Source organism: Acipenser ruthenus, chromosome 17, assembly GCF_902713425.1.
Source record: "Acipenser ruthenus chromosome 17, fAciRut3.2 maternal haplotype, whole genome shotgun sequence".
NCBI lineage: Eukaryota > Metazoa > Chordata > Actinopteri > Acipenseriformes > Acipenseridae > Acipenser > Acipenser ruthenus.
Genome location: NC_081205.1, coordinates 11,423,450 through 11,449,490, shown reverse-complemented (window position 1 = coordinate 11,449,490; position 26,041 = coordinate 11,423,450). Strand labels below are relative to the sequence as shown.

At 39.7% G+C, this 26,041-nt stretch overlaps 20 non-coding genes across 20 annotated transcripts; all 20 read left to right on the top strand.

The window, feature by feature from the left end:
- The first annotated feature begins 2,176 nt into the window (after positions 1 to 2,176).
- On the top strand, positions 2,177 to 2,248 carry trnaq-cug (transfer RNA glutamine (anticodon CUG)). Its single transcript has one exon. It is a non-coding gene; the product is annotated as a tRNA-Gln (tRNA).
- Positions 2,249 to 2,584: 336 nt separating this feature from the next.
- On the top strand, positions 2,585 to 2,657 carry trnar-ccu (transfer RNA arginine (anticodon CCU)). The gene has a single exon. It is a non-coding gene; the product is annotated as a tRNA-Arg (tRNA).
- A 707-nt stretch (positions 2,658 to 3,364) lies between these two features.
- Positions 3,365 to 3,437, top strand: trnar-ucg (transfer RNA arginine (anticodon UCG)). The gene has a single exon. It is a non-coding gene; the product is annotated as a tRNA-Arg (tRNA).
- Positions 3,438 to 5,116: 1,679 nt separating this feature from the next.
- Positions 5,117 to 5,188, top strand: trnaq-cug (transfer RNA glutamine (anticodon CUG)). Its single transcript has one exon. It is a non-coding gene; the product is annotated as a tRNA-Gln (tRNA).
- Positions 5,189 to 5,524: 336 nt separating this feature from the next.
- Positions 5,525 to 5,597, top strand: trnar-ucu (transfer RNA arginine (anticodon UCU)). Its single transcript has one exon. It is a non-coding gene; the product is annotated as a tRNA-Arg (tRNA).
- A 707-nt stretch (positions 5,598 to 6,304) lies between these two features.
- On the top strand, positions 6,305 to 6,377 carry trnar-ucg (transfer RNA arginine (anticodon UCG)). The gene has a single exon. It is a non-coding gene; the product is annotated as a tRNA-Arg (tRNA).
- Positions 6,378 to 8,115: 1,738 nt separating this feature from the next.
- trnaq-cug (transfer RNA glutamine (anticodon CUG)) lies at positions 8,116 to 8,187 on the top strand. The gene has a single exon. It is a non-coding gene; the product is annotated as a tRNA-Gln (tRNA).
- Positions 8,188 to 8,524: 337 nt separating this feature from the next.
- Positions 8,525 to 8,597, top strand: trnar-ccu (transfer RNA arginine (anticodon CCU)). Its single transcript has one exon. It is a non-coding gene; the product is annotated as a tRNA-Arg (tRNA).
- A 706-nt stretch (positions 8,598 to 9,303) lies between these two features.
- Positions 9,304 to 9,376, top strand: trnar-ucg (transfer RNA arginine (anticodon UCG)). The gene has a single exon. It is a non-coding gene; the product is annotated as a tRNA-Arg (tRNA).
- Positions 9,377 to 11,116: 1,740 nt separating this feature from the next.
- On the top strand, positions 11,117 to 11,188 carry trnaq-cug (transfer RNA glutamine (anticodon CUG)). Its single transcript has one exon. It is a non-coding gene; the product is annotated as a tRNA-Gln (tRNA).
- A 338-nt stretch (positions 11,189 to 11,526) lies between these two features.
- On the top strand, positions 11,527 to 11,599 carry trnar-ccu (transfer RNA arginine (anticodon CCU)). Its single transcript has one exon. It is a non-coding gene; the product is annotated as a tRNA-Arg (tRNA).
- A 706-nt stretch (positions 11,600 to 12,305) lies between these two features.
- On the top strand, positions 12,306 to 12,378 carry trnar-ucg (transfer RNA arginine (anticodon UCG)). Its single transcript has one exon. It is a non-coding gene; the product is annotated as a tRNA-Arg (tRNA).
- A 1,739-nt stretch (positions 12,379 to 14,117) lies between these two features.
- trnaq-cug (transfer RNA glutamine (anticodon CUG)) lies at positions 14,118 to 14,189 on the top strand. Its single transcript has one exon. It is a non-coding gene; the product is annotated as a tRNA-Gln (tRNA).
- Positions 14,190 to 14,527: 338 nt separating this feature from the next.
- On the top strand, positions 14,528 to 14,600 carry trnar-ccu (transfer RNA arginine (anticodon CCU)). Its single transcript has one exon. It is a non-coding gene; the product is annotated as a tRNA-Arg (tRNA).
- A 707-nt stretch (positions 14,601 to 15,307) lies between these two features.
- Positions 15,308 to 15,380, top strand: trnar-ucg (transfer RNA arginine (anticodon UCG)). The gene has a single exon. It is a non-coding gene; the product is annotated as a tRNA-Arg (tRNA).
- Positions 15,381 to 17,120: 1,740 nt separating this feature from the next.
- Positions 17,121 to 17,192, top strand: trnaq-cug (transfer RNA glutamine (anticodon CUG)). Its single transcript has one exon. It is a non-coding gene; the product is annotated as a tRNA-Gln (tRNA).
- Positions 17,193 to 17,530: 338 nt separating this feature from the next.
- Positions 17,531 to 17,603, top strand: trnar-ccu (transfer RNA arginine (anticodon CCU)). The gene has a single exon. It is a non-coding gene; the product is annotated as a tRNA-Arg (tRNA).
- Positions 17,604 to 18,310: 707 nt separating this feature from the next.
- trnar-ucg (transfer RNA arginine (anticodon UCG)) lies at positions 18,311 to 18,383 on the top strand. The gene has a single exon. It is a non-coding gene; the product is annotated as a tRNA-Arg (tRNA).
- A 6,792-nt stretch (positions 18,384 to 25,175) lies between these two features.
- trnaq-cug (transfer RNA glutamine (anticodon CUG)) lies at positions 25,176 to 25,247 on the top strand. Its single transcript has one exon. It is a non-coding gene; the product is annotated as a tRNA-Gln (tRNA).
- A 352-nt stretch (positions 25,248 to 25,599) lies between these two features.
- Positions 25,600 to 25,672, top strand: trnar-ccu (transfer RNA arginine (anticodon CCU)). The gene has a single exon. It is a non-coding gene; the product is annotated as a tRNA-Arg (tRNA).
- Positions 25,673 to 26,041: the final 369 nt, after the last annotated feature.

Sequence of the window (26,041 nt, the reverse complement as noted above, 5' to 3'; positions counted from 1 at the left end):
CAGCTGTGTCTCAGCTGGCTCGGGTGGTCAATTTCGCAACCACGGCAATTTTTCACCATATCACGGTCAATGATCACTTCCAATAGAGAAGCCACGAGCCCCATAGAGATCTTTAATACTTTTTCAAAAGAGATGCCTAATCCCCCATCAACGTCATCAGACTCTGCAGGGTTGAGGAGCGGGACATTTTCAAAGTCTTTTATAAGCTGGGTCATTTCTTCACTGGTCCAATCCATCTCATGATCGCTAGTTTCAAGAACGGCATTTAGGGGGGGGAATTAGGTAGATTAGGTTTCGGCGTATGAGGGTGTTGACGCCTCAGGCACCGTGGGGGATCCTTTGAGACGGCCTATCAGAGATCCTTGAATGGGTGGTCCTTGAGGCGCTGCCCCTAGGGGCGTTTTCAGAGTTACCCTAATACATCCGCCCCTCTCTCTCATTGATGTTTGTTTTCAGTTCATTCCACCGAGGAGGTTGTACAGTACACAGACGATCCTTGGGAAGAATGCTTGAAGGCCCCATGCTTGGACTCTCTCTTGAAACTTTTTTACAAGCCATGGTTTCTTCTACATCTGCGGAAGGGCTAATGTGCATTTTTTTAAAGGCTTTTATAAGTTCAGACATTTCCAGATCCTCAAGATCCCCTTTCTCTGAGCAGCAACTAACAACGGAATGAGACATCTTGTGTAACACTCTAATAAACTCCCCAAATATTTTCCTCCTTTTTATAAGGTCTGAAAAACATGCCCAGACATGCCCCTTTAAAAAAAACAAAAACCCAACGTAGTCTCCATCTGTTCAACCTTTTGCTCAACCACCATACCACCTTGATTCTCTGAATCCCCCGGTAAGCTTAATACTTATTTTTTTATTTATTAAAGTTTTAAGAAAAACTGTTGTGTCCGCGTGGTTAAGGCGAAGGACTTAAGATCCTTTTGACTCAATTGTCAGCGTGGGATCGAATCCTACCCACAGTAATTATTTTATTTTCATACTCTTTTACATTTATAAATATTTAATGTTTATAAGCACTTGTAAAATACAAAGGGTCTGTTTTATATATATATATATATATATATATATCAATACCAATATAAAATCCCCGCCCCTCATTATATATTCATAAATTCATAAATCCACGCCCCCTCATTATATATTCATAAATTCATACCTATAAGGTCAAAAAAAAGTCAAAAGGGTCATAAATTAGACTTTTGACATAAGCTATAGTAATATTACTACTTATAACAAACTAATTAGACCAATGTCTGATTTTATTCATGTTTTCACCGTATAGCACAGATTCATAGAGGTGTTTTTTTGTTAAGCTTTCATTTCAGTTAGAAGTTAAAATATTTACCCTTTACACACCAGCTGTTAGTTAACTTTCACATTTCTTCAATGTTATTAGCAGTCAGCTCCAGTGAATATGTAATCTTAGTATTGATGTTACCTGAGAAATAATCTTTTGTCGCACATCTTCAGGAATCCAATCAGCTGTTTGTATGTGGAACCGGACTTCAGCTTGTGTGTTTACTAGAACGAAATGTGAAAAATGTACTATAACACAACAGTAGCTGACTCTCTGTAACCTGTGATGTTGTTGCCTGTCTATTTAACTCTGTGGAGAATGCTTCCCCACAACAGTGCTCCTGATCACCCTGTACATTAAACATGCTTGTGAATATTTTAACAAAGACTTCCATTTCCATACCTTTATTAACATTCTGGCCACCAGGGCCACTGCTTCGACAGTAGGTAATGGTGAGGCGATCTACACAAAAACAAAAGGTGCACGTCAGTAAACATGCTTCACAATAACATGCTTTATAAAAAGTAGTAATTCAATGCAACACTATTATGTCATAGCAGTGAAGGATGGGGGATTGTGATACAGTCTGAACGAAGACAAGCTTTTCCAAACTAGTCTGGACTTATTACAGTTTTTAAAGCTCTGGATTCCCGGATCCAAGTCATTGTAAACATATTCGGCTGCTTTCACAGCCCGATTCAAACCAATCTTGGACTGTGTAATGTTACCCTGGGTAAGGTAGTCCAAGATTAGTGCTAATTACAACAATCGCAGTAGAAACGCTTACAAAAAAAAAAAAAGAAAAAAGAGAATAAAAATAAAATGATGTATTTATTACAGTTACGTGGCCAAGGCGTAAATATGGGTTCCATGGTGTAATGGTTAGCACTCTGGACTCTGAATCCAGCGATCCAAGTTCAAATCTCGGTGGGACCTTCGTTTTAGTGCATTATTATTCTTAAGTTATTAAAAAGTGTTTCGTCGAACTGACGTTTCTATCATAATAAATGCTGAGAAATTCACTGCAAAGTTGTGGGATGGCACCTTTTAGCCATAAAATCTAAAGTATAAAACCCTCAGAAATACTTTTATTTGCTTTTGTCTGCTTTTGCAACCTGTACTGAAAAATCCGAGGTGACCGTAAAAAGCTTGCAGAGTACAGTACCGGTAAAAAGGTAAAGCGTTAATAATTTTTTTGGGGGTTACCGTCCATTCTGTATTTAGCGATAGTCAGGCACACAAATATGAGCAAGAACGGCATTTTCTTTAGGAGCCCCAGTGGCCTAATGGATAAGGCACTGGCCTCCTAAGCCAGGGATTGTGGGTTCGAGTCCCATCTGGGGTGTAACGTGTATGTTTTTTTTCTCACGACTGTTTTATAATAAACTTTCCAGACGTTTCCCCTCTCTTCAGCTATTATTCATCAAAATAAATAAACATATATTTCAACATGGTTAGCGTCAGTAACCATTTAAACACGGTGTCTGGTAAAGGCAATTTAACCTTACCACCCTAAAGTAACGTTAACCGCTATGATTAAATAGTAGTCCATTATATTAATTAATTTAACAGTATCTTATTAAACATTTGACAACTGAGCAAAAGCAAAGTGGCGCAGCGGAAGCGTGCTGGGCCCATAACCCAGAGGTCGATGGATCGAAATCATCCTCTGCTAGATTTTTTTTGTCAGTTTGTATTTCAGCCGCTTTTATATATATTTCATATTAACAATCACATACCGGTATGTATTGTTTATAAAACCATTACTTCACAAAAGCGTCAGTCAATTCCATTTGTGCCCTGAGTACGAGGGGCGGGGCATCACTCAGCAATAGGAAAATAACAGACAAGAGGCAGCGCCAATTGGGTAAGCACATAGCTTTAGGGTATGGGCGGGGCTACTGGCTGCTTTTTTAATTCCGTACCTCTTTGGGACTGTGGTAGTTCTGTACTTGTTTGCTTTGTTATGAAAAAATATTTCGTTGATACTGTAGTACAAACTACGCTAATTATAGATGAAAGTATTTACGTAAACGCTTTCTTTCGGTGAAAGACCGCGTGGCCTAATGGATAAGGCGTCTGACTTCGAATCAGAAGATTGAGGGTTCGAGTCCTTTCGTGGTCGTTTTTTTTATTTTAGATTTTATTTATTAATTGTGTAACTTGTATTTCAGATCAAATAATACAATGTAAGTCAGTGTACATGTTTCTGCGTTTTAAAAAGTGATATAGGCTCTTTTCCTTTGGTGTGGTAAGGAAAATAATTTAACTTAAATATAGAAATATGTTCTACATCAGTGTGATCTCGTTAGAAATGTACCTAATGCATAGTCCAGTATATGTCAAATGATCAATTCCTTACGTAGATTCCTTCTATCGCAGGTGAATCAACTACAAGCTGTGCAGCTTCACTATTTGCTGTACGGGACGCGTCGTGTCGCAGCACTTTTGACTGCGCAAAGTGGTCACAGCTGTTGTTCACACTTTAAATACAGATTGCATTCGCAAAATTGGATACATTTACATTTAAAGTAAATGTGCTGAGTTTGTACCTCTTATCAAGAGGTTTTAAAAGCGACATCGTTGGTACATCCGTCCTCTCAACCAACAGGGAACCCGAAAGGGAGAATTTCAAACATTTGTCGCACTGAGACCCTCGACTCTGACCAGAAATGATGTCGGAGTCTGAAGTCTGGACGGTAAAGTTTTGTACTCTAAAGTAACATTTAAACTTGCCAGCAGTCAAAAGCAAGTCTTTATATTATTGGTTCTGGTGTACTATTTAAAAGCTCTTGTGTATGTTGATGTAGCTAAACCTACATTTGGACAACTTTCCGTGGATTCTTGTTTTTTTGCCGCACCTTGCCAGTAAAACGAACTAAAAAGTACTGCATCAAAATCATAGCCTTATAACAAACTAATTAGACCAATGTCTGATTTTATTCATGTTTTCACCGTATAGCACAGATTCATAGAGGTGTTTTTTGTTAAGCTTTCATTTCAGTTAGAAGTTAAAATATTTACCCTTTACACACCAGATGTTAGTTAACTTTCACATTTCTTCAATGTTATTAGCAGTCAGCTCCAGTGAATATGTAATCTTAGTATTGATGTTACCTGAGAAATAATCTTTTGTCGCACATCTTCAGGAATCCAATCAGCTGTTTGTATGTGGAACCGGACTTCAGCTTGTGTGTTTACTAGAACAAAATGTGAAAAATGTACTATAACACAACAGTAGCTGACTCTCTGTAACCTGTGATGTTGTTGCCTGTCTAGTTAACTCTGTGGAGAATGCTTCCCCACAACAGTGCTCCTGATCACCCTGTACATTAAAAATGCTTGTGAATATTTTAACAAAGACTTCCATTTCCATACCTTTATTAACATTCTGGCCTCCAGGGCCACTGCTTCGACAGTAGGTAATGGTGAGGCGATCTACACAAAAACAAAAGGTGCACGTCAGTAAACATGCTTCACAATAACATGCTTTATAAAAAGTAGTAATTCAATGCAACACTATTATGTCATAGCAGTGAAGGATGGGGGATTGTGATACAGTCTGAACGAAGACAAGCTTTTCCAAACTAGTCTGGACTTATTACAGTTTTTAAAGCTCTGGATTCCCGGATCCAAGTCATTGTAAACATATTCGGCTGCTTTCACAGCCCGATTAAAACCAATCTTGGACTGTGTAGAAGACGCAGTAGAAACTCTTACAAACACAACAACAACAACAACACAAAAAAGAATAATAATAAAATGATGTATTTATTACAGTTACGTGGCCAAGGCGTAAATATGGGTTCCATGGTGTAATGGTTAGCACTCTGGACTCTGAATCCAGCGATCCGAGTTCAAATCTCGGTGGGACCTTCGTTTCAGTGCATTATTATTCTTAAGTTATTAAAAAGTGTTTCGTCGAACTGACGTTTCTATCATAATAAATGCTGAGAAATTCACTGCAAAGTTGTGGGATGGCACCTTTTAGCCATAAAATCTAAAGTATAAAACCCTCAGAAATACTTTGATTTGCTTTTGTCTGCTTTTGCAACCTGTACTGAAAAATCCGAGGTGACCATAAAAAGCTTGCAGAGTACAGTACCGGTAAAAAGGTAACGCGTTAATAATTTTTTTGGGGGTTACCGTCCATTCTGTATTTAGCGATAGTCAGGCACACAAATATGAGCAAGAACGGCATTTTCTTTAGGAGCCCCAGTGGCCTAATGGATAAGGCACTGGCCTTCTAAGCCAGGGATTGTGGGTTCGAGTCCCATCTGGGGTGTAACGTGTATGTTTTTTTTCTCACGACAGTTTTATAATAAACTTTCCAGACGTTTCCCCTCTCTTCAGCTATTATTCATCAAAATAAATAAACATATATTTCAACATGGTTAGCGTCAGTAACCATTTAAACACGGTGTCTGGTAAAGGCAATTTAACCTTACCACCCTAAAGTAACGTTAACCGCTATGATTAAATAGTAGTCCATTATATTAATTAATTTAACAGTATCTTATTAAACATTTGACAACTGAGCAAAAGCAGAGTGGCGCAGCGGAAGCGTGCTGGGCCCATAACCCAGAGGTCGATGGATCGAAACCATCCTCTGCTAGCTTTTTTTTGTCAGTTTGTATTTCAGCCACTTTTATATATATTTCATAATAACAATCACATACCGGTATGTATTGTTTATAAAACCGTTACTTCACAGAAGCGTCAGTCAATTCCATTTGTGCCCTGAGTACGAGGGGCGGGGCATCACTCAGCAATAGGAAAATAACAGACAAGAGGCAGCGCCAATTGGGTAAGCACATAGCTTTAGGGTATGGGCGGGGCTACTGGCTGCTTTTTTAATTCCGTACCTCTTTGGGACTGTGGTAGTTCTGTACTTTTTTGCTTTGTTATGAAAAAATATTTCGTTGATACTGTAGTACAAACTACGCTAAGTATAGAGTAAAGTATTTACGTAAACGCTCTCTTTCAGTGAAAGACCGCGTGGCCTAATGGATAAGGCGTCTGACTTCGAATCAGAAGATTGAGGGTTCGAGTCCCTTCGTGGTCGGTTTTTTATTTTAGATTGTATTTATTAATTGTGTAACTTGTATTTCAGATCAAATAATACAATGTAAGTCAGTGTACATGTTTCCGCGTTTTAAAAAGTGATATAGGCTATTTTCCTTTAGTATGGTAAGGAAAATAATTTAACATAAATATAGAAATATGTTCTACATCAGTGTGATCTCGTTAGAAATGTACCTAATGTATAGTCCAGTATATGTCAAATGATCAATTCCTTACGTAGATTCCTTCTATAGCAGATGAATCAACTACAAGCAGTGCAGCTTCACTATTTGCTGTACGGGACGCGTCGTGTCGCAGCACTTTTGACTGCGCAAAGTGGTCACAGCTGTTGTTCACACTTTAAATACAGATTGCATTCGCAAAATTGGATACATTTACATTTAAAGTAAATGTGCTGAGTTTGTACCTCTTATCAAGAGGTTTTAAAAGCGACATCGTTGGTACATCCGTCCTCTCAACCAACAGGGAACCCGAAAGGGAGAATTTCAAACATTTGTCGCACTGAGACCCTCGACTCTGACCAGAAATGATGTCGGAGTCTGAAGTCTGGACGGTAAAGTTTTGTACTCTAAAGTAACATTTAAACTTGCCAGCAGTCAAAAGCAAGTCTTTATATTATTGGTTCTGGTGTACTATTTAAAAGCTCTTGTGTATGTTGATGTAGCTAAACCTGCATTTGGACAACTTTCCGTGAATTCTTGTTTTCTTGCCGCACCTTGCCAGTAAAACGAACTAAAAAGTACTGCATCAAAATCATAGCCTTATAACAAACTAATTAGACCAATGTCTGATTTTATTCATGTTTTCATCGTATAGCACAGATTCATAGAGGTGTTTTTTGTTAAGCTTTCATTTCAGTTAGAAGTTAAAATATTTACCCTTTACACACCAGCTGTTAGTTAACTTTCACATTTCTTCAATGTTATTAGCAGTCAGCTCCAGTGAATATGTAATCTTAGTATTGATGTTACCTGAGAAATAATCTTTTGTCGCACATCTTCAGGAATCCAATCAGCTGTTTGTATGTGGAACCGGACTTCAGCTTGTGTGTTTACTAGAACAAAATGTGAAAAATGTACTATAACACAACAGTAGCTGACTCTCTGTAACCTGTGATGTTGTTGCCTGTCTAGTTAACTCTTTGGAGAATGCTTCCCCAAAACAGTGCTCCTGATCACCCTGTACATTAAACATGTTTGTGAATATTTTAACAAAGACTTCCATTTCCATACCTTTATTAACATTCTGGCCTCCAGGGCCACTGCTTCGACAGTAGCTAATGGTGAGGCGATCTACACAAAAACAAAAGGTGCACGTCAGTAAACATGCTTCACAATAACATGCTTTATAAAAAGTAGTAATTCAATGCAACACTATTATGTCATAGCAGTGAAGGATGGGGGATTGTAATACAGTCTGAACGAAGACAAGCTTTTCCAAACTAGTCTGGACTTATTACAGTTTTTAAAGCTCTGGATTCCCGGATCCAAGTCATTGTAAACATATTCGGCTGCTTTCACAGCCCGATTAAAACCAATCTTGGACTGCGTAATGTTACCCTGGGTAAGGTAGTCCAAGATTAGTGCCATTAAAACAATCGCAGTAGAAACGCTTACACACACAACAACAACAACAAACAAAGAAAAAAAAAAAAAAAAAAAGAGAATAATAATAAAATGATGTATTTATTACAGTTACGTGGCCAAGGCGTAAATATGGGTTCCATGGTGTAATGGTTAGCACTCTGGACTCTGAATCCAGCGATCCGAGTTCAAATCTCGGTGGGACCTTCGTTTTAGTGCATTATTATTCTTAAGTTATTAAAAAGTGTTTCGTCGAACTGACGTTTCTTTCATAATAAATGCTGAGAAATTCACTGCAAAGTTGTGGGATGGCACCTTTTAGCCATAAAATCTAAAGTATAAAACCCTCAGAAATACTTTTATTTGCTATTGTCTGCTTTTGCAACCTGTACTGAAAAATCCGAGGTGACCGTAAAAAGCTTGCAGAGTACAGTACAGGTAAAAAGGTAAAGCGTTAATAATTTTTTTTTTGGGTTACCTTCCATTCTGTATTTAGCGATAGTCAGGCACACAAATATGAGCAAGAACGGCGTTGTCTTTAGGAGCCCCAGTGGCCTAATGGATAAGGCACTGGCCTCCTAAGCCAGGGATTGTGGGTTCGAGTCCCATCTGGGGTGTAACGTGTATGTTTTTTTTCTCACGACAGTTTTATAATAAACTTTCCAGACGTTTCCCCTCTCTTCAGCTATTATTCATCAAAATAAATAAACATATATTTCAACATGGTTAGCGTCAGTAACCATTTAAACACGGTGTCTGGTAAAGGCAATTTAACCTTACCACCCTAAAGTAACGTTAACCGCTATGATTAAATAGTAGTCCATTATATTAATTAATTTAACAGTATCTTATTAAACATTTGACAACTGAGCAAAAGCAGAGTGGCGCAGCGGAAGCGTGCTGGGCCCATAACCCAGAGGTCGATGGATCGAAACCATCCTCTGCTAGATTTTTTTGTCAATTTGTATTTCAGCCGCTTTTATATATATTTCATATTAACAATCACATACCGGTATGTATTGTTTATAAAACCATTACTTCACAGAAGCGTCAGTCAATTCCATTTGTGCCCTGAGTACGAGGGGCGGGGCATCACTCAGCAATAGGAACATAACAGACAAGAGGCAGCGCCAATTGGGTAAGCACATAGCTTTAGGGTATGGGCGGGGCAACTGGCTGCTTTTTTAATTCCGTACCTCTTTGGGACTGTGGTAGTTCTGTACTTGTTTGCTTTGTTATGAAAAAATATTTCGTTGATACTGTAGTACAAACTACGCTAATTATAGATTAAAGTATTTACCTAAACGCCATATTTTGGTGAAAGACCGCGTGGCCTAATGGATAAGGCGTCTGACTTCGAATCAGAAGATTGAGGGTTCGAGTCCCTTCGTGGTCGGTTTTTTATTTTAGATTTTATTTATTAATTGTGTAACTTGTATTTCAGATCAAATAATACAATGTAAGTCAGTGTACATGTTTCCGCGTTTTAAAAAGTGATATAGGCTCTTTTCCTTTAGTATGGTAAGGAAAATAATTTAACATAAATATAGAAATATGTTCTACATCAGTGTGATCTCGTTAGAAATGTACCTAATGTATAGTCCAGTATATGTCAAATGATCAATTCCTTACGTAGATTCCTTCTATAGCAGATGAATCAACTACAAGCAGTGCAGCTTCACTATTTGCTGTACGGGACGCGTCGTGTCGCAGCACTTTTGACTGCGCAAAGTGGTCACAGCTGTTGTTCACACTTTAAATACAGATTGCATTCGCAAAATTGGATACATTTACATTTAAAGTAAATGTGCTGAGTTTGTACCTCTTATCAATAGGTTTTAAAAGCGACATCGTTGGTACATCCGTCCTCTCAACCAACAGGGAACCCGAAAGGGAGAATTTCAAACATTTGTCGCACTGAGACCCTCGACTCTGACCAGAAATGATGTCGGAGTCTGAAGTCTGTACGGTAAAGTTTTGTACTCTAAAGTAACATTTAAACTTGCCAGCAGTCAAAAGCAAGTCTTTATATTATTGGTTCTGGTGTACTATTTAAAAGCTCTTGTGTATGTTGATGTAGCTAAACCTGCATTTGGACAACTTTCCGTGAATTCTTGTTTTCTTGCCGCACCTTGCCAGTAAAACGAACTAAAAAGTACTGCATCAAAATCATAGCCTTATAACAAACTAATTAGACCAATGTCTGATTTTATTCATGTTTTCATCGTATAGCACAGATTCATAGAGGTGTTTTTTGTTAAGCTTTCATTTCAGTTAGAAGTTAAAATATTTACCCTTTACACACCAGCTGTTAGTTAACTTTCACATTTCTTCAATGTTATTAGCAGTCAGCTCCAGTGAATATGTAATCTTAGTATTGATGTTACCTGAGAAATAATCTTTTGTCGCACATCTTCAGGAATCCAATCAGCTGTTTGTATGTGGAACCGGACTTCAGCTTGTGTGTTTACTAGAACAAAATGTGAAAAATGTACTATAACACAACAGTAGCTGACTCTCTGTAACCTGTGATGTTGTTGCCTGTCTAGTTAACTCTGTGGAGAATGCTTCCCCAAAACAGTGCTCCTGATCACCCTGTACATTAAACATGCTTGTGAATATTTTAACAAAGACTTCCATTTCCATACCTTTATTAACATTCTGGCCTCCAGGGCCACTGCTTCGACAGTAGCTAATGGTGAGGCGATCTACACAAAAACAAAAGGTGCACGTCAGTAAACATGCTTCACAATAACATGCTTTATAAAAAGTAGTAATTCAATGCAACACTATTATGTCATAGCAGTGAAGGATGGGGGATTGTAATACAGTCTGAACAAAGACAAGCTTTTCCAAACTAGTCTGGACTTATTACAGTTTTTAAAGCTCTGGATTCCCGGATCCAAGTCATTGTAAACATATTCGGCTGCTTTCACAGCCCGATTAAAACCAATCTTGGACTGCGTAATGTTACCCTGGGTAAGGTAGTCCAAGATTAGTGCCATTAAAACAATCGCAGTAGAAACGCTTACACACACAACAACAACAACAAACAAAGAAAAGAAAAAAAAAAAAAAAAGAGAATAATAATAAAATGATGTATTTATTACAGTTACGTGGCCAAGGCGTAAATATGGGTTCCATGGTGTAATGGTTAGCACTCTGGACTCTGAATCCAGCGATCCGAGTTCAAATCTCGGTGGGACCTTCGTTTTAGTGCATTATTATTCTTAAGTTATTAAAAAGTGTTTCGTCGAACTGACGTTTCTTTCATAATAAATGCTGAGAAATTCACTGCAAAGTTGTGGGATGGCACCTTTTAGCCATAAAATCTAAAGTATAAAACCCTCAGAAATACTTTTATTTGCTATTGTCTGCTTTTGCAACCTGTACTGAAAAATCCGAGGTGACCGTAAAAAGCTTGCAGAGTACAGTACAGGTAAAAAGGTAAAGCGTTAATAATTTTTTTTTTTGGGTTACCTTCCATTCTGTATTTAGCGATAGTCAGGCACACAAATATGAGCAAGAACGGCGTTGTCTTTAGGAGCCCCAGTGGCCTAATGGATAAGGCACTGGCCTCCTAAGCCAGGGATTGTGGGTTCGAGTCCCATCTGGGGTGTAACGTGTATGTTTTTTTTCTCACGACAGTTTTATAATAAACTTTCCAGACGTTTCCCCTCTCTTCAGCTATTATTCATCAAAATAAATAAACATATATTTCAACATGGTTAGCGTCAGTAACCATTTAAACACGGTGTCTGGTAAAGGCAATTTAACCTTACCACCCTAAAGTAACGTTAACCGCTATGATTAAATAGTAGTCCATTATATTAATTAATTTAACAGTATCTTATTAAACATTTGACAACTGAGCAAAAGCAGAGTGGCGCAGCGGAAGCGTGCTGGGCCCATAACCCAGAGGTCGATGGATCGAAACCATCCTCTGCTAGATTTTTTTGTCAATTTGTATTTCAGCCGCTTTTATATATATTTCATATTAACAATCACATACCGGTATGTATTGTTTATAAAACCATTACTTCACAGAAGCGTCAGTCAATTCCATTTGTGCCCTGAGTACGAGGGGCGGGGCATCACTCAGCAATAGGAACATAACAGACAAGAGGCAGCGCCAATTGGGTAAGCACATAGCTTTAGGGTATGGGCGGGGCAACTGGCTGCTTTTTTAATTCCGTACCTCTTTGGGACTGTGGTAGTTCTGTACTTGTTTGCTTTGTTATGAAAAAATATTTCGTTGATACTGTAGTACAAACTACGCTAATTATAGATTAAAGTATTTACTTAAACGCTCTCTTTTGGTGAAAGACCGCGTGGCCTAATGGATAAGGCGTCTGACTTCGAATCAGAAGATTGAGGGTTCGAGTCCCTTCGTGGTCGGTTTTTTATTTTAGATTTTATTTATTAATTGTGTAACTTGTATTTCAGATCAAATAATACAATGTAAGTCAGTGTACATGTTTCCGCGTTTTAAAAGTGATATAGGCTCTTTTCCTTTAGTATGGTAAGGAAAATAATTTAACATAAATATAGAAATATGTTCTACATCAGTGTGATCTCGTTAGAAATGTACCTAATGTATAGTCCAGTATATGTCAAATGATCAATTCCTTACGTAGATTCCTTCTATAGCAGATGAATCAACTACAAGCTGTGCAGCTTCACTATTTGCTGTACGGGACGCGTCGTGTCGCAGCACTTTTGACTGCGCAAAGTGGTCACAGCTGTTGTTCACACTTTAAATACAGATTGCATTCGCAAAATTGGATACATTTACATTTAAAGTAAATGTGCTGAGTTTGTACCTCTTATCAAGAGGTTTTAAAAGCGACATCGTTGGTACATCCGTCCTCTCAACCAACAGGGAACCCGAAAGGGAGAATTTCAAACATTTGTCGCACTGAGACCCTCGACTCTGACCAGAAATGATGTCGGAGTCTGAAGTCTGTACGGTAAAGTTTTGTACTCTAAAGTAACATTTAAACTTGCCAGCAGTCAAAAGCAAGTCTTTATATTATTGGTTCTGGTGTACTATTTAAAAGCTCTTGTGTATGTTGATGTAGCTAAACCTGCATTTGGACAACTTTCCGTGAATTCTTGTTTTCTTGCCGCACCTTGCCAGTAAAACGAACTAAAAAGTACTGCATCAAAATCATAGCCTTATAACAAACTAATTAGACCAATGTCTGATTTTATTCATGTTTTCATCGTATAGCACAGATTCATAGAGGTGTTTTTTGTTAAGCTTTCATTTCAGTTAGAAGTTAAAATATTTACCCTTTACACACCAGCTGTTAGTTAACTTTCACATTTCTTCAATGTTATTAGCAGTCAGCTCCAGTGAATATGTAATCTTAGTATTGATGTTACCTGAGAAATAATCTTTTGTCGCACATCTTCAGGAATCCAATCAGCTGTTTGTATGTGGAACCGGACTTCAGCTTGTGTGTTTACTAGAACAAAATGTGAAAAATGTACTATAACACAACAGTAGCTGACTCTCTGTAACCTGTGATGTTGTTGCCTGTCTAGTTAACTCTGTGGAGAATGCTTCCCCAAAACAGTGCTCCTGATCACCCTGTACATTAAACATGCTTGTGAATATTTTAACAAAGACTTCCATTTCCATACCTTTATTAACATTCTGGCCTCCAGGGCCACTGCTTCGACAGTAGCTAATGGTGAGGCGATCTACACAAAAACAAAAGGTGCACGTCAGTAAACATGCTTCACAATAACATGCTTTATAAAAAGTAGTAATTCAATGCAACACTATTATGTCATAGCAGTGAAGGATGGGGGATTGTAATATAGTCTGAACAAAGACAAGCTTTTCCAAACTAGTCTGGACTTATTACAGTTTTTAAAGCTCTGGATTCCCGGATCCAAGTCATTGTAAACATATTCGGCTGCTTTCACAGCCCGATTAAAACCAATCTTGGACTGCGTAATGTTACCCTGGGTAAGGTAGTCCAAGATTAGTGCCATTAAAACAATCGCAGTAGAAACGCTTACACACACAACAACAACAACAAACAAAGAAAAGAAAAAAAAAAAAAAAAGAGAATAATAATAAAATGATGTATTTATTACAGTTACGTGGCCAAGGCGTAAATATGGGTTCCATGGTGTAATGGTTAGCACTCTGGACTCTGAATCCAGCGATCCGAGTTCAAATCTCGGTGGGACCTTCGTTTTAGTGCATTATTATTCTTAAGTTATTAAAAAGTGTTTCGTCGAACTGACGTTTCTTTCATAATAAATGCTGAGAAATTCACTGCAAAGTTGTGGGATGGCACCTTTTAGCCATAAAATCTAAAGTATAAAACCCTCAGAAATACTTTTATTTGCTATTGTCTGCTTTTGCAACCTGTACTGAAAAATCCGAGGTGACCGTAAAAAGCTTGCAGAGTACAGTACAGGTAAAAAGGTAAAGCGTTAATAATTTTTTTTTTTGGGTTACCTTCCATTCTGTATTTAGCGATAGTCAGGCACACAAATATGAGCAAGAACGGCGTTGTCTTTAGGAGCCCCAGTGGCCTAATGGATAAGGCACTGGCCTCCTAAGCCAGGGATTGTGGGTTCGAGTCCCATCTGGGGTGTAACGTGTATGTTTTTTTTTTCACGACAGTTTTATAATAAACTTTCCAGACGTTTCCCCTCTCTTCAGCTATTATTCATCAAAATAAATAAACATATATTTCAACATGGTTAGCGTCAGTAACCATTTAAACACGGTGTCTGGTAAAGGCAATTTAACCTTACCACCCTAAAGTAACGTTAACCGCTATGATCAAATAGTAGTCCATTATATTAATTAATTTAACAGTATCTTATTAAACATTTGACAACTGAGCAAAAGCAGAGTGGCGCAGCGGAAGCGTGCTGGGCCCATAACCCAGAGGTCGATGGATCGAAACCATCCTCTGCTAGCTTTTTTTTGTCAGTTTGTATTTCAGCCACTTTTATTTATATTTCATAATAACAATCACATACCGGTATGTATTGTTTATAAAACCATTACTTCACAGAAGCGTCAGTCAATTCCATTTGTGCCCTGAGTACGAGGGGCGGGGCATCACTCAGCAATAGGAAAATAACAGACAAGAGGCAGCGCCAATTGGGTAAGCACATAGCTTTAGGGTATGGGCGGGGCTACTGGCTGCTTTTTTAATTCCGTACCTCTTTGGGACTGTGGTAGTTCTGTACTTTTTTGCTTTGTTATGAAAAAAAATTTCGTTGATACTGTAGTACAAACTACGCTAATTATAGATGAAAGTATTTACGTAAACGCTCTCTTTCGGTGAAAGACCGCGTGGCCTAATGGATAAGGCGTCTGACTTCGAATCAGAAGATTGAGGGTTCGAGTCCCTTCGTGGTCGGATTTTTATTTTAGATTTTATTTATTAATTGTGTAACTTGTATTTCAGATCAAATAATACAATGTAAGTCAGTGTACATGTTTCCGCGTTTTAAAAAGTGATATAGGCTATTTTCCTTTAGTGTGGTAAGGAAAATAATTTAACATAAATATAGAAATATGTTCTACATCAGTGTGATCTCGTTAGAAATGTACCTAATGTATAGTCCAGTATATGTCAAATGATCAATTCCTTACGTAGATTCCTTCTATCGCAGGTGAATCAACTACAAGCTGTGCAGCTTCACTATTTGCTGTACGGGACGCGTCGTGTCGCAGCACTTTTGACTGCGCAAAATGGTCACAGCTGTTGTTCACACTTTAAATACAGATTGCATTCGCAAAATTGGATACATTTACATTTAAAGTAAATGTGCTGAGTTTGTACCTCTTATCAAGAGGTTTTAAAAGCGACATCGTTGGTACATCCGTCCTCTCAACCAACAGGGAACCCGAAAGGGAGAATTTCAAACATTTGTCGCACTGAGACCCTCGACTCTGACCAGAAATGATGTCGGAGTCTGAAGTCTGGACGGTAAAGTTTTGTACTCTAAAGTAACATTTAAACTTGCCAGCAGTCAAAAGCAAGTCTTTATATTATTGGTTCTGGTGTACTATTTAAAAGCTCTTGTGTATGTTGATGTAGCTAAACCTGCATTTGGACAACTTTCCGTGAATTCTTGTTTTCTTGCCGCACCTTGCCAGTAAAACGAACTAAAAAGTACTGCATCAAAATCATAGCCTTATAACAAACTAATTAGACCAATGTCTGATTTTATTCATGTTTTCATCGTATAGCACAGATTCATAGAGGTGTTTTTTGTTAAGCTTTCATTTCAGTTAGAAGTTAAAATATTTACCCTTTACACACCAGCTGTTAGTTAACTTTCACATTTCTTCAATGTTATTAGCAGTCAGCTCCAGTGAATATGTAATCTTAGTATTGATGTTACCTGAGAAATAATCTTTTGTCGCACATCTTCAGGAATCCAATCAGCTGTTTGTATGTGGAACCGGACTTCAGCTTGTGTGTTTACTAGAACAAAATGTGAAAAATGTACTATAACACAACAGTAGCTGACTCTCTGTAACCTGTGATGTTGTTGCCTGTCTAGTTAACTCTGTGGAGAATGCTTCCCCAAAACAGTGCTCCTGATCACCCTGTACATTAAACATGCTTGTGAATATTTTAACAAAGACTTCCATTTCCATACCTTTATTAACATTCTGGCCTCCAGGGCCACTGCTTCGACAGTAGCTAATGGTGAGGCGATCTACACAAAAACAAAAGGTGCACGTCAGTAAACATGCTTCACAATAACATGCTTTATAAAAAGTAGTAATTCAATGCAACACTATTATGTCATAGCAGTGAAGGATGGGGGATTGTAATACAGTCTGAACGAAGACAAGCTTTTCCAAACTAGTCTGGACTTATTACAGTTTTTAAAGCTCTGGATTCCCGGATCCAAGTCATTGTAAACATATTCGGCTGCTTTCACAGCCCGATTAAAACCAATCTTGGACTGTGTAATGTTACCCTGGGTAAGGTAGTCCAAGATTAGTGCCAATTAAAACAATCGCAGTAGAAACGCTTACACACACAACAACAACAACAAACAAAGAAAAAAAAAAAAAAAAAAAAGAGAATAATAATAAAATGATGTATTTATTACAGTTACGTGGCCAAGGCGTAAATATGGGTTCCATGGTGTAATGGTTAGCACTCTGGACTCTGAATCCAGCGATCCGAGTTCAAATCTCGGTGGGACCTTCGTTTTAGTGCATTATTATTCTTAAGTTATTAAAAAGTGTTTCGTCGAACTGACGTTTCTTTCATAATAAATGCTGAGAAATTCACTGCAAAGTTGTGGGATGGCACCTTTTAGCCATAAAATCTAAAGTATAAAACCCTCAGAAATACTTTTATTTGCTATTGTCTGCTTTTGCAACCTGTACTGAAAAATCTGAGGTGACCGTAAAAAGCTTGCAGAGTACAGTACAGGTAAAAAGGTAAAGCGTTAATAATTTTTTTTTTTGGGTTACCTTCCATTCTGTATTTAGCGATAGTCAGGCACACAAATATGAGCAAGAACGGCGTTGTCTTTAGGAGCCCCAGAGGCCTAATGGATAAGGCACTGGCCTCCTAAGCCAGGGATTGTGGGTTCGAGTCCCATCTGGGGTGTAACGTGTATGTTTTCTTTCTCACGACAGTTTTATAATAAACTTTCCAGACGTTTCCCCTCTCTTCAGCTATTATTCATCAAAATAAATAAACATATATTTCAACATGGTTAGCGTCAGTAACCATTTAAACACGGTGTCTGGTAAAGGCAATTTAACCTTACCACCCTAAAGTAACGTTAACCGCTATGATTAAATAGTAGTCCATTATATTAATTAATTTAACAGTATCTTATTAAACATTTGACAACTGAGCAAAAGCAGAGTGGCGCAGCGGAAGCGTGCTGGCCCCATAACCCAGAGGTCGATGGATCGAAACCATCCTCTGCTAGCTTTTTTTTGTCAGTTTGTATTTCAGCCACTTTTATATATATTTCATAATAACAATCACATACCGGTATGTATTGTTTATAAAACCATTACTTCACAGAAGCGTCAGTCAATTCCATTTGTGCCCTGAGTACGAGGGGCGGGGCATCACTCAGCAATAGGAAAATAACAGACAAGAGGCAGCGCCAATTGGGTAAGCACATAGCTTTAGGGTATGGGCGGGGCTACTGGCTGCTTTTTTAATTCCGTACCTCTTTGGGACTGTGGTAGTTCTGTACTTTTTTGCTTTGTTATGAAAAAATATTTCGTTGATACTGTAGTACAAACTACGCTAAGTATAGAGTAAAGTATTTACGTAAACGCTCTCTTTCGGTGAAAGACCGCGTGGCCTAATGGATAAGGCGTCTGACTTCGAATCAGAAGATTGAGGGTTCGAGTCCCTTCGTGGTCGGTTTTTTATTTTAGATTTTATTTATTAATTGTGTAACTTGTATTTCACATCAAATAATACAATGTAAGTCAGTGTACATGTTTCCGCGTTTTAAAAAGTGATATAGGCTCTTTTCCTTTAGTGTGGTAAGGAAAATAATTTAACATAAATATAGAAATATGTTCTACATCAGTGTGATCTCGTTAGAAATGTACCTAATGTATAGTCCAGTATATGTCAAATGATCAATTCCTTACGTAGATTCCTTCTATCGCAGGTGAATCAACTACAAGCTGTGCAGCTTCACTATTTGCTGTACGGGACGCGTCGTGTCGCAGCACTTTTGACTGCGCAAAGTGGTCACAGCTGTTGTTCACACTTTAAATACAGATTGCATTCGCAAAATTGGATACATTTACATTTAAAGTAAATGTGCTGAGTTTGTACCTCTTATCAAGAGGTTTTAAAAGCGACATCGTTGGTACATCCGTCCTCTCAACCAACAGGGAACCCGAAAGGGAGAATTTCAAACATTTGTCGCACTGAGACCCTCGACTCTGACCAGAAATGATGTCGGAGTCTGAAGTCTGTACGGTAAAGTTTTGTACTCTAAAGTAACATTTCACTGGTTGCCTACGAGGGCTTGAGAGGAGGCGAAATTGGGAGTGAGATATTAAGAATGAGACCAGATGAGAGGATTTCTCTGGTTGCTTAGGAGGCTTGAGAGGGGTGAGACATTTGAGAGTTTAAGAGTGAGACGAGTTTGAAGGATGGCGAGATTGAGGGCTGGAGTTTGGGAATGGTGCTTAGTAACATTGAGGTTAGATACTGATAGCAGGACGAGATAGGGGGGACGAAGAGTTTTCCCTTCTCGTCGGGTCAGGCAGCATCCTCTGGCTGCTGGGCGACGTAGAGAGGGAGACATGAGAAGAGCAAAGGATTAGATATAAACACTTTCCGCCAGGTCAGGCAGCATCCTCCGACTGCTGGGTGACGTAAAAGTGAGAGAGAGAGCAAAGTTTAGACATATAACATACAACAAACTGACTCTCGCTCCCGACGGGTCAGGCAGCATCCTCTGGCTGCTGGGCGTTTAGTGGAGCAAGAGACAGGAAGGGGACGAACAGGACAAAAGGACAGATCCTTCGCAACTCAGTGCAGCATCCTCAGGCAGCTAAGCTGGCAGCTGGGCGGCGTGGAGAGCTTAGGAAAAAGTGTCTCGGGTCCGTTTAGGAGAGACGAAAACAGAGAAACCCCCCCCCCCTCGGTCGGGGCCCGCTCGGCAGGTGGAGGCACGGCCTACTGCATGAGGGGGCTGAAATGGTCCTGGACCTGAAATAGAAGAGAGGAGATGGGACAGCAAGGTTGAGGCCTGGAAGGCTTAGCGCATAAGCAGCAGAAAAATAGGATGTGGCCGGGGGTCCCCTCAGGCCGGCGAGGAACAGCCGGGCGGCAGTGGTTGAGACGAGAGGCCGACCCGGACAGCCGGGGGAGTGAGACTCACTTCCCCCCAAAAGAGGACCCCCGGCTCCCCGCAAGAACCACACCGTGGGATAGAAAAGAGATCGCAGAGCCGCACACATAAACAAAAGCTAGAAGAAAAGAGAAAAGACAAGAGATGTTAGTAGACAACCTATGCCTATAAGCCGTCCGCACTGTGGAGAGGAAAAACCCCCCTGCAGGGAGGAAACCTCTGGTGGGCCTGGCGGAGAGGGCGCCCCCCACTCCGGGCAAGCTAACAAGTGCTTGGAGAGCTGTGGCGATGTCTGCAGAGGATGATCTAATATAAAAGTTCACAGCTGAAGAGATCCAGCGCCCCATAGACTTAATCAAAGTGTTGATACCTGCGCTAGCCGCGGAGGCAGCTGCTCCGATCCAGAATGAATGGGGGAAAAAATAGTAGAAGAAAGTCCGATCCGTGACGAGAGGGTGCATAAACGGGATGAGAACCAGTGACTCGTAACTCGGCTTAATTGGACCGTTTTTGAAGATCTGATGAGGAGGATAAAGTGGTTTCCGGGGATTTGAGAGAGATCTGAGCACTTGAGGCCTAGAGCTGGGAAGTTGGAAATTGATGGAGTTGAGAATTCTGCACAGCGGAGAAATCCAAAGGCGACGGTCAGGCACAGGGTTTCCATGACGATGTCGTTGAATAGGTTGAAGCATCCTTGCCAGAGAGCAGTGATGAGACAAAGGAGAAGGTCAGTAGAGATTGATTAACTTGATGGAGAGGAGGGGAGCAGGCTTTTCTCCATACCTCTGAGCGTTCTCTCTAGAGATCCGCTATCTCTAGAACGGACGAGAGGAGAAAGATTGGAGGCGAAATTGATACTGAATGCCCGCTAGGTAGCATCTAAATAGAGGAGGGGGCTAAACATAGAGACAGCCTGAGGTGAGTGATGAAGGCGAGGAGGTGCTGTAGGTTGAAAGAGGTTTGAGATCCGTTTTTTTTTTTTTTTTTTTTTTTAATTATTTATTTATTTATTTTTTACTCGCAAAAGTGAGTAAATGAAGACCAGGCAGTCGAGTAGGAGGAACGGTAGATGGGGCGAGAGCGTTCTCCATGAATCCACGTGGTGATTGAAGGAGGCCGGAGAGAGAGTTATTCAGTTGAATATTGTTTTGCTGAAAGGTAGTATGAGACGAGGGTTGGGGTCTGCTCCTGGGACCAGGTTGCAGAACTTCTGGATCTTGATGTAACTGTCTGTATTGAAGTCCTGATGAAGTCCTGATTTTTTTTATTTTTTTTTTTATTTATTTATTTATTTATTTTTATTTTAACTGCAAGGTGTAGTGTTCTGTAGTAAAATTACTACAGCTGGCCAAAGTCCAGTATCTGGGTGCGTGGAATGGTTCACAAGACCTCATGGTTGAAAATGGCTTAACGGTCAGAGTCTATCCATTGTATTCCCCTTGATGTCTTGGTACTCTTGCTTTTTTTTTTTTTTTTTTTTTTAAACGGTAAATCACAGGTGTTGTCACGGTAAGTTCACAGGGTGCACTCTGTTCCTTCAGGAATCCTGCAGAGGAAGTGCTTCACAAGAGCAGTTAGACATAGTACTTCCAAGGTAAGGTCATTGCATAGACAGAGCAGCTTTTTCTGAGGGTAGATATTAAAGAGTGAAGGATGTCTATTGATATATGGAGCCAGGAGGGAGCAGCAGGGGGGGGGGGGGCTCTTGAGGATCTCTCCGAGTGTCAAGCAAACTGATGGGATGGATAGAAGTGTTGAAGAAGGGACGGAGATGAGGCGGCAGAAATACTAAATTCCGGTGATGTAGGCTTTAACGGTAGAGGGGGCTAAGTGAAGAGAATCCCTTGCATGGGCGATGGAGGCTAGAATCCGTTGCTCATTAAATCAGAATGGGATGTATTTTGAGTGCAGAAAGTTGTAAATGTTTTCCATCCAGAGGTAAATGAAGATTTGGTCGCTGGGACTAAGAGTGTGGCCATGTAGTGATGAGCAGTTTGCAGAAGGTTGGAGAGTGTTGTATTTAGTTGAACGGCAGATGTTGGTGTTGCAGAGTTTGATGAGGGCTGAGGTGACAGCTGGACCTGAACAAATATATGAAATCAACTGCCGAGATGTTTTTTAAAACTAAGGCAGAGAGCTGAGATGCCAACCATCCTGTGTTAGTTAATACGGGATTGATCAGTGGTTTGCTACCATCTTGTCTGTTTGGAATGGAAAAGGTAAACTCATAAATCAGAGATTTGGGTTTCACAACTCCAATCATTCTCCAAATAGTGGAACTCCTTAATTCATAAATCAAACAGATTTCCAGTCTCGTACCATATATTAAAGCTTGTAGTATCTGAAAGGATGAGCGGACATATGACTAAATTGCTGAGGAAGTCAAGCTCTCCGTGTATATATATATATATTAGATCCAGGTATTGGAGGAAAGCTGGAGTGTTGGAAGCTCTGGAGGAGAGCAGTTGCAGATTTGAACAGTAAACTAAAGCCACTTTTGTATGCTGCAATAGAAGCAGATCTGAAGAGGGAGCCGAGATTTGCTGTAATGAGGAGATATTAACAGTAGAGGCAAGATCTGCTGAACGGGCAGAGATCTGAGGGGTAAACGATGGAATGCTGTCAGTAGTCTGCAGTGGCCTGCTGTAGAGAGCAGAGAGCTGCTGAATGCGGTGAAAATTGGTATTTGAGAGTTAAGGCGTTTTTAGATGATGTCGGCGATGGGGCTGCCTTTGGGCAGAAATGAAGAATGCATAGATCTGAGGCCGCTGCAGAACCTGAGAGGATAGGAATGCGTTGCTCGGAGGCTGCTACAAAACCTATTGATCAGGAGCAGTCTAAGAGTGTATTGTCCATTGTGGGATACGAGGACGCTTGACTGAAATGTTGATAATCGTAGCACATAGTTTCAGAATGTGACTGGTAGCTCAAATTGAATGAAATGGACTTTGAAAGTTATATTAAGTGCCTTGATGAAGTTGGGGGCAAATAAGGAAGTGCAAATCCAGGAACAAGAAGGTTGCAGGAATGGCCTGATGCAGGGAAGCTGTAAATTAATGTGACGGTGGATTCTTAACATCTCAGAAAGCTGATAAGCATGGCTTCATGACAAGGTTCTCAAGGGGAGGAGTTTGGATTTGAAAAAAAAAAAAAAAAAAAAAAATCAAGTTAATATATGTAGAAAAAGAGGTTGAGGCAGGAGGGTACTGAGAATCCCTCAAAAAGACAACGAACTGCAGGAATTAATAGAAGGTTTGGAGAGTGCCAGATTCGCAGCGATAGCAAATCATCTTAAATTATGTAGAGCTTGTGGTGTTATGCTGCCATCTAGAGGTTTTTATTGGAATTGAAACTATTGGCTTCAGTGAAGCAGGGTAGCATATATTTGGTTATTGCGATTACAATCCTTGTCTATGTATTGAGCATTTGCTTTAGAACAGTTAGTGATGATATAAGTAAGTTAACGTAGGTCTAGAAGAGGAGCCTGTAGTATTTAGATGTCACAATTCGGCGAGTTGAAGCTGTCATGTTGCAAGCGCTGCAGCAGGAGCCAGAAAATTGCAGTCGTGTGGCACAGGCTCTCATTGCCTGTTAAAGCTGCCAGGTCGCCGTAGCAACTTACCACTCCCAGTAGTCACTCGCTGAGGCGTTGCCGTGGTAACCATGGTCTGTGAGGCGCCGGTGTAAAACAGTTGCAGTGCAGCGGTGACATTGAATCAGTCTTTCTGATGAAAACGCAGACCAAGTTGAGAATGACGGTGCGTTTTGAACGGCGCAGACTGAGCAGGTAGGAAAATAGCTGATACTATCTTGCGAGCGCAGACACAGAAACGGCTTGCAGTGAAAGAAACGAACAACAAAAAACAAACACAGACAAGGAAGCGGAAATAGTGCTGGGTTAAAGTAGAAAAAGAGAGCGAGATAGACAGGAGGGGCAGCCAATAACACATACGTGGAGCAGTGCTGGCCATGGCCTAATAATTGACGTGGCGAGCGCTGCATTGTGCGATTGGCTGGAAATACTAAATGAGGCTGAACTGGGATCAGCTTCCACCCGGAAGAGATCGCGGACGCTACCGGGCAGGATGCCACGGAGGGAAGGTAAGACAGGCTAAAGAAAAGGAAATAGGATAAGAAGAAAAAAGGAGCGCAAAGCGGGAGAGCGCCCTCTACGGCATCCCCCGAATTACGCCTAAAGGCTAACATTTAAACTTGCCAGCAGTCAAAAGCAAGTCTTTATATTATTGGTTCTGGTGTACTATTTAAAAGCTCTTGTGTATGTTGATGTAGCTAAACCTGCATTTGGACAACTTTCCGTGAATTCTTGTTTTTTTGCCGCACCTTGCCAGTAAAACGAACTAAAAAGTACTGCATCAAAATCATAGCCTTATAACAAACTAATTAGACCAATGTCTGATTTTATTCATGTTTTCATCGTATAGCACAGATTCATAGAGGTGTTTTTTGTTAAGCTTTCATTTCAGTTAGAAGTTAAAATATTTACCCTTTACACACCAGCTGTTAGTTAACTTTCACATTTCTTCAATGTTATTAGCAGTCAGCTCCAGTGAATATGTAATCTTAGTATTGATGTTACCTGAGAAAGAATCTTTTGTCGCACATCTTCAGGAATCCAATCAGCTGTTTGTATGTGGAACCGGACTTCAGCTTGTGTGTTTACTAGAACAAAATGTGAAAAATGTACTATAACACAACAGTAGCTGACTCTCTGTAACCTGTGATGTTGTTGCCTGTCTAGTTAACTCTGTGGAGAATGCTTCCCCAAAACAGTGCTCCTGATCACCCTGTACATTAAACATGCTTGTGAATATTTTAACAAAGACTTCCATTTCCATACCTTTATTAACATTCTGGCCTCCAGGGCAACTGCTTCGACAGTAGCTAATGGTGAGGCGATCTACACAAAAACAAAAGGTGCACGTCAGTAAACATGCTTCACAATAACATGCTTTATAAAAAGTAGTAATTCAATGCAACACTATTATGTCATAGCAGTGAAGGATGGGGGATTGTGATACAGTCTGAAAGAAGACAAGCTTTTCCAAACTAGTCTGGACTTATTACAGTTTTTAAAGCTCTGGATTCCCGGATCCAAGTCATTGTAAACATATTCGGCTGCTTTCACAGCCCGATTAAAACCAATCTTGGACTGTGTAATGTTACCCTGGGTAAGGTAGTCCAAGATTAGTGCTAATTAAAACAATCGCAGTAGAAACGCTTACACACAAAAGAAAAAAAAAAAAAAAAAAAAAAAAAAAAAAAAGAATAATAATAAAATGATGTATTTATTACAGTTACGTGGCCAAGGCGTAAATATGGGTTCCATGGTGTAATGGTTAGCACTCTGGACTCTGAATCCAGCGATCCGAGTTCAAATCTCGGTGGGACCTTCGTTTTAGTGCATTATTATTCTTAAGTTATTAAAAAGTGTTTCGTCGAACTGACGTTTCTATCATAATAAATGCTGAGAAATTCACTGCAAAGTTGTGGGATGGCACCTTTTAGCCATAAAATCTAAAGTATAAAACCCTCAGAAATACTTTTATTTGCTATTGTCTGCTTTTGCAACCTGTACTGAAAAATCCGAGGTGACCGTAAAAAGCTTGCAGAGTACAGTACAGGTAAAAAGGGAAAGCGTTAATAATTTTTTTTTTGGGTTACCTTCCATTCTGTTACCTTCCATTCTGTATTTAGCGATAGTCAGGCACACAAATATGAGCAAGAACGGCGCTGTCTTTAGGAGCCCCAGTGGCCTAATGGATAAGGCACTGGACTCCTAAGCCAGGGATCGTGGGTTCGAGTCCCATCTGGGGTGTAACGTGTATGTTTTTTTTTCTCACGACAGTTTTATAATAAACTTTCCAGACGTTTCCCCTCTCTTCAGCTATTATTCATCAAAATAAATAAACATATATTTCAACATGGTTAGCGTCAGTAACCATTTAAACACGGTGTCTGGTAAAGGCAATTTAACCTTACCACCCTAAAGTAACGTTAACCGCTATGATTAAATAGTAGTCCATTATATTAATTAATTTAACAGTATCTTATTAAACATTTAACAACTGAGCAAAAGCAGAGTGGCGCAGCGGAAGCGTGCTGGGCCCATAACCCAGAGGTCGATGGATCGAAACCATCCTCTGCTAGCTTTTTTTTGTCAGTTTGTATTTCAGCCACTTTTATA